This window comes from Ursus arctos, unplaced genomic scaffold (genome assembly GCF_023065955.2).
Source record: "Ursus arctos isolate Adak ecotype North America unplaced genomic scaffold, UrsArc2.0 scaffold_5, whole genome shotgun sequence".
Classification (NCBI taxonomy): domain Eukaryota; kingdom Metazoa; phylum Chordata; class Mammalia; order Carnivora; family Ursidae; genus Ursus; species Ursus arctos.
This window is the reverse complement of record NW_026623067.1, coordinates 73,891,829-73,906,044: the sequence shown is the minus strand read 5'-3', so window position 1 is coordinate 73,906,044 and position 14,216 is coordinate 73,891,829. Positions and strand designations below refer to the sequence as shown.

General features: G+C 39.1%; 1 long non-coding RNA gene across 2 annotated transcripts in view; it reads left to right on the top strand.

Moving 5' to 3' along the window:
- Nucleotides 1–10,621, top strand: part of LOC123001027 (uncharacterized) — a 376,694-nt gene extending 366,073 nt beyond the window's left edge. Inside the window, exon 9 of one of the 2 annotated variants that reach the window (XR_008957471.1) lies at nucleotides 5,978–10,621. This is a non-coding gene — a long non-coding RNA (uncharacterized LOC123001027). The remainder of the gene's footprint in view (nucleotides 1–5,977) is intronic. The other variant, XR_007190425.2, reaches the window with a different exon arrangement.
- The last annotated feature ends 3,595 nt before the right edge of the window (nucleotides 10,622–14,216 follow it).

The window sequence follows — 14,216 nt, the reverse complement described above, 5'->3', positions numbered from 1 at the left end:
CTCCTGTTACTTCTATCTGCATATATCCTATTGATTCTGTTTCTCTGGAGAACCCTGACTAATACAGGAGTGTAGAGAGTACTGACACTTCTAAGACTGCTAATTTGCAGAGGACTAATTTGCAGCAGTTCTTATGGGTTGTAAGTGCAAGCTGTTGCAGTAAGAGCTGTGAACTTGAAATCTAGTGGTTGGTGTTTTAATCCTGTCTTTGCCACCTAGAGCATTTTTTCTTAGTTGCAAATGTGAGAGATGGAATAGAAGGTCTTTGAGCCTCTTTCAGGCTTAATCATTATACAAGTACGATTGCAAATTAGAACCCTAGGATTCTGTGAATATCCCAGTGAGGCATCCTCCAAGTTTGACAAAAGATAGACTCACAAGGAGTGCAGGTGTGGGAAGTGCTATATAAAACATAAAATAAAATGATTAGTTGTGCAAGTGATTAAATAGCTAAGTGATCAGCTTGCAGAAATGTGATAGAGAAGATGATCTTACAGGGCATAGGGAAGAACTGTAAGAAGCTGCATTTTAATAGGGATGTTAGAGGCATTGCGCTGGACCTGAATGAGAGAGAAAGTGAGGAACAGCAGGTAGATTTTGTTGATCTCTGCATGTCCATGTATCTGGTAGATAAATTCATGTGAGCAGATAAAGCTGTTTAAAATCTTAATTTAAGCATCTTAGATTGGAGTCACAGGAAACTTCCTTTACAAATGAATTGTATGATGTGAAGTTAAAGGAAATTCTGGAATAGTGACTTAGTAATAGGAGGTAAACAATCACAACCAACCCCCGCCCCAGCCTTTTAGCGACTGAGGGAATTATAGTATGTAATTGAAGACAGAAAGAACACAAAGGAGTAATAGTTTAGTCTAGCTAATGTTGAAGTGACATGACAAAACTATTGTTTCATGTAGAGATTTATATTAGTGACATATAAAATGATGGTTAGGAGAAACCGAAGCTTTTAAGTCAACATTGCAGTATGCAAATTAAAAATACCACAACTAGAACATTGCTTTTACTCTTTCCAAAATTGCTTTAGCTTGATTTGGGAGAAATTTGAACTATTCTATCATGGAATGGACCCAATTATGACCAGATTGGTCTTTACCTTTTGTGTAATCGAATGACTAGCTGGCTATCATCTGACCCTATCTAGCTACTTCTTCTTCTTTTCACATTTTTGGTGCAATACTATGTGAATAATATGGCATTTGCATATGAATTCAGGTTAGGCAGGATTAAATCAGAGAAGATTTCAAACACTATTTTCATTCAGAAGGTAAGTGTCAATGATGGGATGGCAGATGACTTCAGTATGCAAATATTTTGGTTTTCGTGGAGATAGGATAGATTCCAGCACAAACTACTTCCACCTGCAGAATTTTCTTAATAAAAATATAGTCATGTTGTCTTTGGTCCACTTTCTTTATAAAGACACTCAATTTTCTTCACTTCACTATAATGGCCCTGAGAAGCATTCTTCATGACTAAGGTTAAGGTACAGGATACAGGCATAATGCCATACTATAAAACTGTAGTTTTATCCATCTGGATCAACTTTCATGTTACTATTATCCATATGGGAAATTGTAAAGAAAGCAGAAATATGACTTTCATTAGATTTGTAAAATACACTGAAATAAAAGAGAATAGATTGTCTATCAATTTATTTGTCATTCTGGACAAAGGAATGTGCCAATCATCCAACTATATACACTTCCATATACAATTGATTACTCCTAGATATTTACATCTGGATATGTTGTCCTATGAAGAAGAAAATCTTTAGTAGTGGTCTATTGTTATCTGGCTCCTTCTTCCCACAACTATGGCGTATTGTAAATTGTCTGGAAGAGTCTAGTTACAATGTTCATTTCTTTAATCTCATGTCAAACTGAAGGTTAGTTTGACCCATATTAAATAAGGGTAGAAAAATAGAAAAGAAGACATTGGTGATAAACAGTGTTTAATTCCATTTTGGAGAAAACAATCAACTCTCTTTCTATAGGATAAAGCTGAAAATGGCAAAAGCTCATACAAATATACAGTGCCGTATCATTCTCAGGTTAATAAAAACAATTTATATGCAGGGTAGTGAACAAGAGGAAAGTTATGGAAAACATTTCTCACCCGAGGACAGTACCAGATGTGTTAAGACTTATGGGAGCAATCAGAGGTGACCAAGTCTCAGTGGTGGGCCTTATTAAGTTAGACGGTGACCCAGCACCTTCAACTTATTAAGCTGTCGAGAACTTCAGTGATTAAAACCAAAGAAAGGTCAGATACAAACCTTCAGAATGTCCCTGCACTGATATTTTCTTATAGGCACTAGACCCTCATGGAAATACTTCTCTTGACTTTAAAAAATTAGATATTTGAACTGGATTTATCCAAAGCTTGAGAGAAATTTTAGTAGATGATGCTTCTTCAAGATTTCTCACACCAATTTCGTAACTTGAATCAATATCTAAAGAAGTATCCTTAGAAAGTGGTTTTGCATATCATCAGAATGGAGGCCAGAGGAGCAGATTCATGGGGATGTTCACATCTTCAGATGGGACCTAGGAGATGAACGAGACTTGTAGCTACTGTTAGAGATACTGGGAATAAACTTTCAAAACCTTATAATTAATACATGTGAAAGTTAAAATTGGAGATTTAATGCCATCCCAAGTTGTATCCTAGGCTTTAAATATCGTATGGGGTTAGATAGCTTTTCTCTGTCCTCTTCCTCTGTCTCCTTTTCCGAATGTATCTATCTCTGTATTATGCTATATAGATACACCAAACTCTGAATACATTCATATGTAAATGTATAGGTACAGGGGTATCATGTATATATAAATCCATACTATACATGTATCTAGGATAATGTTAAATGTTATGCTCTCTGTTGTCTTGGAATCTAAGCAGAAGTCTCGATTCCACATGCACACGAACCCTTCAACCCCATGGCGGAAAGCTGCTATACTGTTTCTGCAGCACATGCCAAAAGATTGTGAAACTGGTTCTGCAAGCTTTAGCCTGTTGCACATCTGTAGGACATGAAAGAGAAAAAACAGAAAGAGCTATTTATTCCTACAATCCCCCCCGCCCACCACCACCGCTTTATGGTGTTTCCCCTTACCTCCTTTCCAGGGAAGTTTGCCTTCAAGAGAAGTGTTTGAAGAGTTTTACAGTTGCCTGGAGTTTGAAGGCCATAGGAGGGGGCCACTGCCCTCTCTAGGGGGAATTCTGCAAGCAACATAGCGATGGAAAGAGGGCCCAGCAGAAAGTAACCTGTGACTGCGAATGGTGCAAAGGACTAGTGGGAATCCTGACGAAAGGAGCCTTGCCTCAGTCTTCTCACGAGGGACCCCACTATTTCACAGAACCACTTCCAGGGCACAGGGCCAGTGCAGAGGCCAAATTATCACTAACAGCAGAGCTGAAGGGAGAGAGGGTTGTATGGCAGCTAATCAGAAGAGGCTTCTAGAAAGCCCCAGAACTCCCTGTGAAAGGGAAATTCAGAAATCTTTCAGTTCATTCCTCCTTCCTATTCCAGGATTTCAGTGGGTTGGGGAGAAACTTAAATTTGCATCAAAATTTAGAGTTAGGTGATACTTCATTAACTGGACTTATATTATGGAAGTCTAACATGAAAATTTGTGGGATCTGCCTTTGCACTGAGGCATTTCCATACAGTGCTCTGATAGGAGTATAAATACAAATACTATTTCTGGGAAGAGACACAGCAACATACAGTAATAATTCTCTCAGAAATTAATATTCTTTGGCTTTTTGTCTTCCTATTAATTGATCTCTAGAAAATAATCAAAATTTAGACAATAGTGTGCATCATAATATTACTTCTAATAATAAAAACACAGAATCAATTTGTATCTAACAAGAGAATGGTTCAATACATTATGGAATATCAGTATAACGGAGAGAGATTACATAACCATTTAAATTGTTATTTTCAGAGATTAATATATGGGCAAATGCTTAGCCTATAATGTTAAGTGAAAAAGAAAGGTTCAAAATTATAGATGAATTTTAATATCAATTTAAATATTTATGATTATGTAAAATATGTATGCCTAAATGAAAAGATTGAAACAAAATATTAGGAAGGGTTATAATCAGTTGGAGTATGGATTGGTGATTGTATTGCTTTATTTATACCTTTTAAAATTTTCCAAGTTCTATTAAATTAACATTTTATTGCATGTATTATAATTGGAAGACACAAAATATAAAGTGATTTATTTTACTGATACAATAAGCAACATTTTTTTCCTATTACTTGTGGTATTAATAATGGTGGCATAACAGAGCACATCAGGAATTCCAAACTCAATATATTTTATTCTATAGATTTAAAATCTTCCTTTAAACTGTATTTTGACGCAAAGAATATAATTTTAGATACAACATTTCGTAGAAAAATTATGGATCTGTTGTTTCATAAAAAGTATTTTTGAACACTTTTGTAATTTTTCTATCCAAAAAAGAAAATATTTTTTACTGATATAATTTATATTCTTATATGTGGGTTTTTATTAAGATATTAATTCACACTCCATTAAGATATGTGATTCTTATTCCATTTCCTATACATCTTAAATTCCTGTATTTATAATATTCTTCACACAAAGAATAATTCAGTGTTGGAATGCAAATACTTAAACATGAAATGTTATAGTTTGTGCATGTGAGAAAACTATATAGATGACATTGTCTTCATTTGGAGACACAAATCTCCCACTTTTCAGATTCCTATATGTTCCTTCTTTTTCTCCCTTAGTCGGTATTCTCCCTGTGTTGTTTTCTCCTCCACTTTCTGACTTAGATGAAAATCCTCACCACGTGGCTTCCTAGGTGGCCATCAAAAGGTTGGTAAGATGCAAACTGGAACCTGAGGAGTTGGCTGTCGCTGATGTGACCCTTGCTGAAAGGGAAAAGGAGATTGGAAGGTGTTGGGCAAATAAATTCCTTTCCTTTTCTTTCTCTTCTTCATTGACTCCTCAGAGGCTTGCTTTCTTCTTGCAAACCCTACAAACAAGTTTTGAGTGCCAAGTAAAACAAAGAGAAGTCAACCCGTCATCTCTGTGGTTCATTGTTAGGCAGAAACCAGTGTGGTAACACATCGAGGTGCACTGGTTTCACCTTCCTTTGCTTCGCTTCACTTTTCCTGTTACCTTCCCCACCAGAACTGGCACCTCTCAAAATGTGTTAGCATCTTAATCCCGGCCTTATGTTTCCCTAGCTAGAAGAACCAATTTACGACACTTTCCACGTGGGATGACTTCTTTCCTCATCAGTACACTTGGTATAGCTTGGGCCATCAGCATTCTGGAGAAAAGTTTTGCTAATGAACCTGCCTTTGCTATTATTTTGATAAACTGAAAGGAAAAAAAATATACGAATCTGCAGAATAGGAGCTTATTTCCTTAGACACCTGAAATTGTGACTGAAGCCAATTTTAAAGTTGGGGTGGTAATACCAGGATTCTGGCAGGAAGAGAGAGAGAGTTTCCTCAGTATGGTCCAGGGAAAAATGACTGCCTTCAAATTCATTATGTTTAAAGTTGCATAGCACATTCCAGATTATATCAGAATTGTAGTTTCCAACCTAAAAGGTGATCTCACACATGTTATCTGAGACTCAGTGAACAATTTAAGCCCCATGTGATTAGAAGTGGGTTTAATCTGGATTCTACTAGACAAGGATCTTTTATGTCTAAAAATCTTGGTTGATCCCAGCAGCAGCCACAGATGGATGCTTAGAAGATGATGGTGATGCAAGCATGGCTATGTGGAGTGAGGTGAATGTGGTGAGGAGTTGTACTATGAAACCAGCTATTTAACAAGCACCTTAATTTGTTTTTTGCATGTAGTCAAGTTTAAGAAATTTTAAGATATTTATATATTCTAAATACCCACTTAATATTACTCATATTATAGTTTTTGAACTTACTTTCTTGCAGGTTTTCATTTGAAGAAGAAGAGAGTTGATTCATCCCGATTGGCCAATGTTGAACGAGAGTGAGGCGCTGTCTTTGCTTCCTGACTTCTCACTTGACCAGGGAGGATGTGAATGGTTGTATGAAGGGGGTTGAGGGACTGTTACTGTGGGAAAAATTCCTAGGAATGATTTCTCTTCCTATCCCACTGAGTGTCTACTGTGTATTTCTATGGCACTAAGTACTACATGGGGGCCCTGACAGATCACATTAGTTCAGGGAGAACATAAGAATTAAGGAAAACATTCTCATATCATTTTCCTGAAGTCTGCCTATGGTTTGCCTGTAAAGTTTTGGAACGTCTTTTCCCTAGACATCAAAATATTAACTACAATGTTGTATTAATATAAGGCACTACTATTCCTTGGTGTAATTAATTTTTCCTACTAAATTCGACGACTTTGATAGCTTTGTGTCTTGGGATCAAGCCTATAGGCTTGTTATTATATTTTTTCTCAGGCTTGACTGAAAAATGTTTAAGTATGAGAATGAAAGAATATTGATGCCAAGGGTTTCTTTTTTTCTCTGTTCACAGACATCCAGCTTAGGGGAGGGATGAACGTTTGCCTTCAGCAGCCAGCCCAAACCATGACCAAGCACCCCCCACATACAAATCACTTCCCATGTTCCCACATCATTGCACACTTGGCTATCATTGTGCCCGTCCTGTGATTTTAAAATTATTTATCTATCTGACTTGACTTTACTGGATTATAACTCCAGAAAGTTAGGAAGTTGGTCTTATTTTTTCACTGCATCTTCTTCAAACCTCGGTACAGGGCGAGGCATATGGTAATCGCTTATTGAGTGAATCAATAATCCATTGAATAATCATTTTATTTTGTTCTCACATTGCTTCTGAACTTGATCAACAGCAGAGTCTGCCAAATGCTTTTATAAGCTATTTTAATTCTATATCAAGTTACGAAAACTTAAACAATTTTCTGTTAAAAAATAAAATGTTTGTTTTCGCTGTGCTTCTCTTCAACTTACAGAGTAAATTCATGTTTCGTTTGATGAGTAAGTGTATTTAGACATTTATCTGGCACACTTGAATAAACTCCTCTGAGACGATAGATCAGTGTACCATTTTTAAAGTAATAGTATAGCATGTGGAATTGACTCTGACAGCTTCCAGCAGCAGTAGTAGCTAACGCTTCCACGTACAGCGTTTACTATGTGCCAGCCTAGTACCGAACTTAAAACTATTTGCCAGGCATGATTTAAGGACTTTTGATATATTAATTTGTTTAATCTTGTTCATCGTTCTGTGAAGTTGCTATTATTATTCCCATTTTACATATGAGGAAACTCGAGCAGGGAGAAGTTAAATGGCATGCCCAAGGTTTTATGGCTGGTAGGTGGTAGAGTGACTATTAGACAGCCATCTGGCTTCACAGCCTATGTCCTGACCACTCTGCCAAAGACTCTGCTAGTTTAGATCACGTTTCAAACATGATGCTGAGGAAGAAAAAATAAGAAGTGATAAAGAAAGATAGAATTACAGAAATGTAACTTACCTGGAATTCAATAGTGTCCACATTAGTCTCAGAGAATTTTATAAGTGGTAAAAAAACTCCTAGATTCTGAATCAGATGCTCACATTCAAAACAAAAATTTTGAGATGGAAAAGTGTCACACATAGTGCCCACTGCAGTCTGTAATGGCCAAACCGGATCCAAAATCTTTGAACAAACAGCCCTGCGTGATCTGCAGTGTTCTTTTATGTAGAAGTGGGAATTTTTCAGCCAAGACTAATTAATTAGTGCTAGTTAAGAAAGACTGTCCACCTGGGTTTTCACTCCTCTTCACACCCCCAAATCTCCCTGAATCTTGGCTACGAGAAAGGGGTACCTGAGGCTGCCAGCCCATCCTTTGTGCCTCTCAGTTTGTCCCCTGCCATCTGTCTGCCAACGTCGCCACCTCTCACCCAAAACCCACCCCTCCAGCTTTCAGGCAACCTGACTGGCAGAGTCATTCTTTCAAAGTCGCTTCCTTTCCTGATTTCATGAAGTTAGGGGGAAAATGACATTCTGAAGCTTTTTAATAACCACCTTTGAACATAACAACAGTTACCCATTTTTTCATGGGAATGATAAAGATAGAAAAAAAATAGGAGTTGTTTTAAAGGGTGGTAAGAAGAATCTTCTCCCCTGACTACTGTGTTTACTAGAAATGCACCTTCACTCAGGTATGGCCTGAAAGACCATATGGTTCTTCCAGAAAGGGTACCGTCAAATAATCCAGACATTATGTTACATTCATATAAATTGATGTCAGTTTGGGAGGAGCTAGTGTTTCTTGAGGGTTTGTGTGGCAGATGCCTTATACATACTAGTTCATTTGATCCTCAGTAACAGGTGAGGTAGGTGTTATCATCCCTTCTCACAAACTGTAAAATAAAAATAAACAAAGAAACAAACAAAAACCCAAACAGAAATATTATTTCTCTGAAGTCTCAGAGTCAGTAGGTTGCGAAGATGGAATTTGATATGAGTCCTTTCTGGCTCCAAATCTCAAGCTCCTTCTATAATATGATTCAAAAGAAAAAAAAGACTTAATTTAATTAAAAAGGGTCTAGAAAAGCAGCCAGGGACAGTGCCTGGAGAGGGCAGTCCTGGCTGGGAGATTCTCGGAAGCCAGCGGGTGACATAAAATCTAAGAAAGTCTCTTAGATTGACGAATAGGTAAAAGAATAAAAATGTCCCAGGAATCTCAAGTATGTTCCCTCCTTTGCAATACTTCTGAAAGCTTGCTGTTCATGCTTGGCTAAAGTCAGAGACTGGAAAGGAGTTCGAAGTGGATATTGGAGTGAGGAAACCCCAGGTTTTTGTTTTTTAAAAGATTTTATTTATTTATTTGAGAGACAGAAGAGGAGGGGGGGTAGGGATGGGGCAGAGGGAGAGGCAGACTCCCCACTGAGCAGGGAACCCTACTCAGGGCTGGATCCCAGGATCCTGGGGTCATGACCTGAGCCAAAGACAGATGCTCAACCGACTGAGCCACCCAGGTGCCCTGAGGAAATCCCAGCTTTGAAGATTTGTTTGCCTACCTCTATTCATAAGATACTAAACTTCTAAATTTGCGTCCCCACTTCTAAAGGTATCGTTTAAAAGATATTGTCTGCTACCAGATGAACGATAGTGAAAAGAGTGCTGACAGAAACAGAAGTGGTCGTTTGAGATATTAGGAGGTAAAATCCATAGGATTTAGCACCTATTCGAACGGGAAGGAACAACAGCTATGTATGCAACCAAAGAGGCCCAGAGTTGTGGAGCTTGGGGAGGCGAGAAGGGTGTGGGCTCCGGGTGTGGTGCTCCTAGGGCATCTTGGTGAAGATGATCAGAAGGGAGTTTTGAAGTGATAGAAAGCTTGTGGTGTAGGTAATGGTCAACACATCCATTTGCTTAAAAATGAGAGTTAAAGTCAGGCCTCTACGGGTGGCTTTTCAGCAAAAGAAGATAGAATATAGGTAAGGGGAACAAAGATAGAAACTTCGGAAACATCTGTTTGGGGAGCAGGGAGAGAAATAATCCAAAAAGCAGTCTTGGAGCGATTTGAGAGCAGCAGCATGGAAGGCGCCGAAGGAGAGCTATGATGAAAAAGATCCCACCGAGCAGGTAAAGGTGAAGAAGGAAGAGAAATACCTTCCATTTGGCAGATTATTATCACGCCTCTGAGAGAGCAACTCAGTAGATCAGTGGAGCAAATGGGAAAGAAAAAGTGAGGAAATGGAGGCTCCTCTTCTGAGAATGAGCTTTTGCGAAATTGAGCAGGGAAGGAGCTCAGGGGCAGGTGGTGGCGTGATGGGAGCATTACCTGTTAGCAGGGCTGCAGTCTTAGAGTCTGAGGTGCTAGGGGAGGGGAAGCGAGTTCAAGAGCGAGAGAGCAAACCAGAGAGGAGGAAAGATGGGAGATTTGGGGACAAGCTCTCAGAGGATGTGGAAGGGATGGAATGAGGTTACAGTTGAATGAGCCCTGAAATTACTTCTTCACCTGCGATGGGAAGGAGGAGAAGAAGGAGGAAGAAGCTGAGGGTTTTGGAGAGAAACAGGAGAGACTGAGGAAGCTCACCGCCACTAGTTTTGATCTCGCTTAAGTAGAAAGTGAAATTATTTGCAGAAAATAACTGTGGGTTGGGGCTTTGTTCTTACAGGCCTGAAACACCCTTACGCAAATTCAATCAATTCAGAGACATGAGAGCATTGAACAGTAGCCGTGAGCGGCTGGTTTCTGCTGAGCCCACGATGGAACCAGTTGTTTTGTTAGAGAGTTCTCTCTGGCATAACTCGGGAATCAAAGAGCAGAGAAACAGGCCTGTGAGGTTTACTGGGTTAGGTAATTAGCATATCCTTTGCTTCCTACTGTGGCTTACAAACTTCTTTTCAGTACCTTCAAAAACTCAGCAAACTATTTCCTTTATCGTCATTGCTCTTGTCCACCAACTCCAATGACCCTTATCTGCTTCGGTGATTTCAATACATGGGTCATAATCTTTCTCCCCTCACATTTGACATCATCCTCCCATTGTTTCATGATCCACATTAATAACATCATTGTTTCAAAGTCCCTTCTTGACTTTCTAAGCTCTAGTTAACTGTATCTCATTCCATCTAAACAATCTAAGAGCACACCTGTGTTTCTCATGCTATAGTCATTTTTCATAGCTGCTTCTCCAACCATAGTCTTGAGCTGTGGCTTCAGACTTCAGAATCTCAATTAGAGAGTAAAAATTTAATTTAAGTTGAAGGTAAACTGACATATATTTTAAGCTGAAAAAATAATAATTATTCTGCAGGACAGATCCTCCTACATCCAAAATTCTAATACATACTTTTTCTCTGAAGGACAATATGTAAGTATGCTGATTAATAAATGTAACTGAACGCATCCACTTTTTAAAATGCCCCTTGAATTTTAATATGAAGATTACATCATCCATCAAATAATGGTCACCATTTAATGAATATTTACACTGACATAGGTATTCAATGCACATTCTGTCAACTTCTCATAGCAGTATTTCTGAAATACGAAAGTCCTCTAGCTAATTATTACCATAATTGCTATTTGAACAGTGATCTGACTCCAAACTATGATTTTACTCCATAGTACTTACATATATTAACTTTCCACATATTACTTTGACAGTGTATTTAAAAGACAGTGTAAACATTTCTAGAATTTAACTCATCTTTGAGAACTTGAAGTTGATATCGAGCGGTATACAATGACTTTTTATCAAAAGATAGGATCTGTAGTTGTTCAGTTAGAATTCCAACCTGGGCAATTACAAATTATGGAATCTTGACAATTTAAGTCAACGTTCTCATAAGTCTCAGTTTCTTCATCTATAAAATAGGATCACACATATAACATCAGATTGTTGTTAAAACAATTAAAATAAGTAAGGCATATATGGAACACGGTAACTACTCAATAAGTACCAGGTAATAATATTACTATAAAAGTTACTATTGTATCCTGCTAATATTTTTGAAAACAATTCCCAAGCACTAGTTAATTTCACAGGCCTTCAGAATGCTCCCCTGAGATAACAGGTAAGGGCATCTTGACTAAATATGTTTAATAAGATACGATATAATTTTACTGGTGCTTCAGTTATCACTGAAGGAAGTTATCATTAGAGGAAGCTAACTTCTTTGATAGTATAGATTCTATTTTCCTGATGCTAAAAAAAAATCCACACATTTTTTTTTTTTCTTCTGTCTAGATGGGAAAAAGGAAAAAAAAAAAAAGATCCGGGTATTTCGATATTGACGTTCCTCAGCTCCGGTTCCATCCTGGCTGTTTCGTAAGTGAGCTGGTTTGCAGAGCCGCGGTCCGGGCCGGCTGCTTCTGCTCGCACATGTGGCCCGCCCTCGGGGCTTTCAGCCTCCTCTCCCACCACCTCGTAAAGAGTCCCCAGTCGTGTTCTGTTAGGAACTGGGCTGTCATTCTCAAGTTGGCACCTGCTGCTTTCCGTAACATTGCTTCTGATGATGTGTTTGTTAGGGGGGCTATTTGCTAATAACACCTGATGAAGTATCGCCGACGTTAAGCTTCTTGAAAAGGAGCGTGCTCTGCCGTGGAACCTCTGGGATTAGGGTGCATAGTAATGACTCAGTTTGGTTCCAGACCACCTGTTTGTGACAAAGGGCTGGGGAGTTGAGACAGTCGTGAGCTACACTCCGCACAGAAAGAGAAGAGCAAAGAAACGGTTTACACCTCCCCCATGCAGATTTCTTTCCAATCTCACCGACAGCCTACCCCAAGGGATTCAGAGCCTGGAAATTTTTTGCAATGAGCATTTTGCTTGTCTCACATTATCTCCAGAATAACGTTAACACCTTAACCTTATCAAAAAGGTTAAAACCAGTGTAAAGTGAGATAAATTGGAGAAAATTGCTTCCAATTTTCTGCAGTTTATAATTCTAAAAAGCTTAAGATCAGTGGTTCTCTAAACAAAACAAAAAAGAAATGCATCAGAATTACTTGGGGAGGTTGTTAATAACTCAAATTCCAGGTCTTATCTCTAGAGATTCCAATTCAGTAGGCCTGATACAGTGTCTACAACTCCACGTAATCCAGTGGATTCTGATGCAGGTGGGCTTAAGAAAGCTCTTCATGAGGCACTGACACAGACTTTCCAGAGACTTAGAATTTAATCTTTTTTTTTTTCTTTCTCCGCCTCCTCCTCCTCCACTTCCTCCCCCTCTGCCTTCTTCTTAAAGATTTATTTATTTATTTGAGAGAAAGAGAGAATGAGTGAGCCCGAGCTGGGGGAAGAGGCAGAGGGAGAGGGAGAGAGAGAGAACCTCCAGCAGACTCCCTGCTGAGTGAGGAGCTGGACGTGGGACTCGATCCTGGGACCCTGAGATCATGACCTGAGCCGAAATCAAGAGTCAGATGCTTAATCAACTGAGCCACCCAGGTGCCCCTCGAATTTAATTTTTAGCAGTCATTGTGCCCTGTTGTACTCAGACAATAAAATCCACAGGAGAACTCTCTCCAAGTTTCTATTCTCTTTCCACACATGAATTCATGTTTCCACTTGTCAATTCGATCACACTCATCCACTTTCCATGTCCTGAACTGCTGGTGGCTCGGCATTCGCTCTCCGGGTCCACTCTCCGCCTGTCTGACCCACCTCGTGTCTGGGGGGCCAGTCTCGAAAGATTGTGTCTCCCAGGGCCTTTGCCTTCAGCAGGCCAGTGGCGAGTGAAGTCTCTGTGTTCCCTTCCAAGAGAAGTTCGTCAGTGGCTGCATTCCTCTACTACAGCATTTATACTAGGAGACGTAGTAGCTATAGCCCAGGCTGGATTCTGGTAACTGCCCCCTTCCCTCGCCCCTTCAGGCCTAGAAGACTAATAGCTTGTTAAGATTGTCTAACAGTGCTTCCCTAACCTTTGTTGGTTTTAGGTAACTCTCTTCGCACCATGTAAGAGCCCTATGGTTAAACCCTCTCCAATTATTCCTTTTGAGTGTGACATGCTTTTCCCAAGAGGACCCTGACCAACATATTAAGTAGCTTTAGACCAGTTTCTGAGAAGGTCATGGAAAATAAAGCATGGTCAGAAACGATTATTCTGAGCTGGGGTAGGTACTGTGTAGAGTATATAGAGAGCAGTAAGTGAGCAAAGGGGAAAGGAAAAGGAGTCTGTCTTGGCAATTGGAAAAAACTTACAAACGAGATGACGTTGCTGTAGGGTCTGAATATTATTTAGGAAGTCATTAGGTGGAAAAATGGAAGGAGAGCTGTCTGTAGAGAGTTCCCCTGTATGCTAATTGCCATCAGACGACCTGAAGTCACTCTCATCTCTCACAAGGATTAATGCTATGGTTTTCTTTCATTCCTTCTTCCTCTCCTCCAATCCATTCCCCAACACAGCAGAGGAGTGATCTCTATAAAACATAATGAGAAGAATGTGAATACATATGTATTTCTAAATAAAAGAATAATATTTCTAAGTTCTTTGTAGCTAAAACTTAGAATGTATAGGAGATAGAGGCAGTCATGGAAATTAATGATGCCCATCCTCTAAGGCCTTAAATACCGCATAATCATGGAAGGCTTTAGAGTAGAGTGGTGGCGTGGTCAGATCCTTACTTCTGGAACTCTGGAAATAATCTGAGAAATGAACTATAGGAAGAAGAGGCCAGAGGAAGGAAAAACTTATTAGGAGCCTCTTCTCACATGATA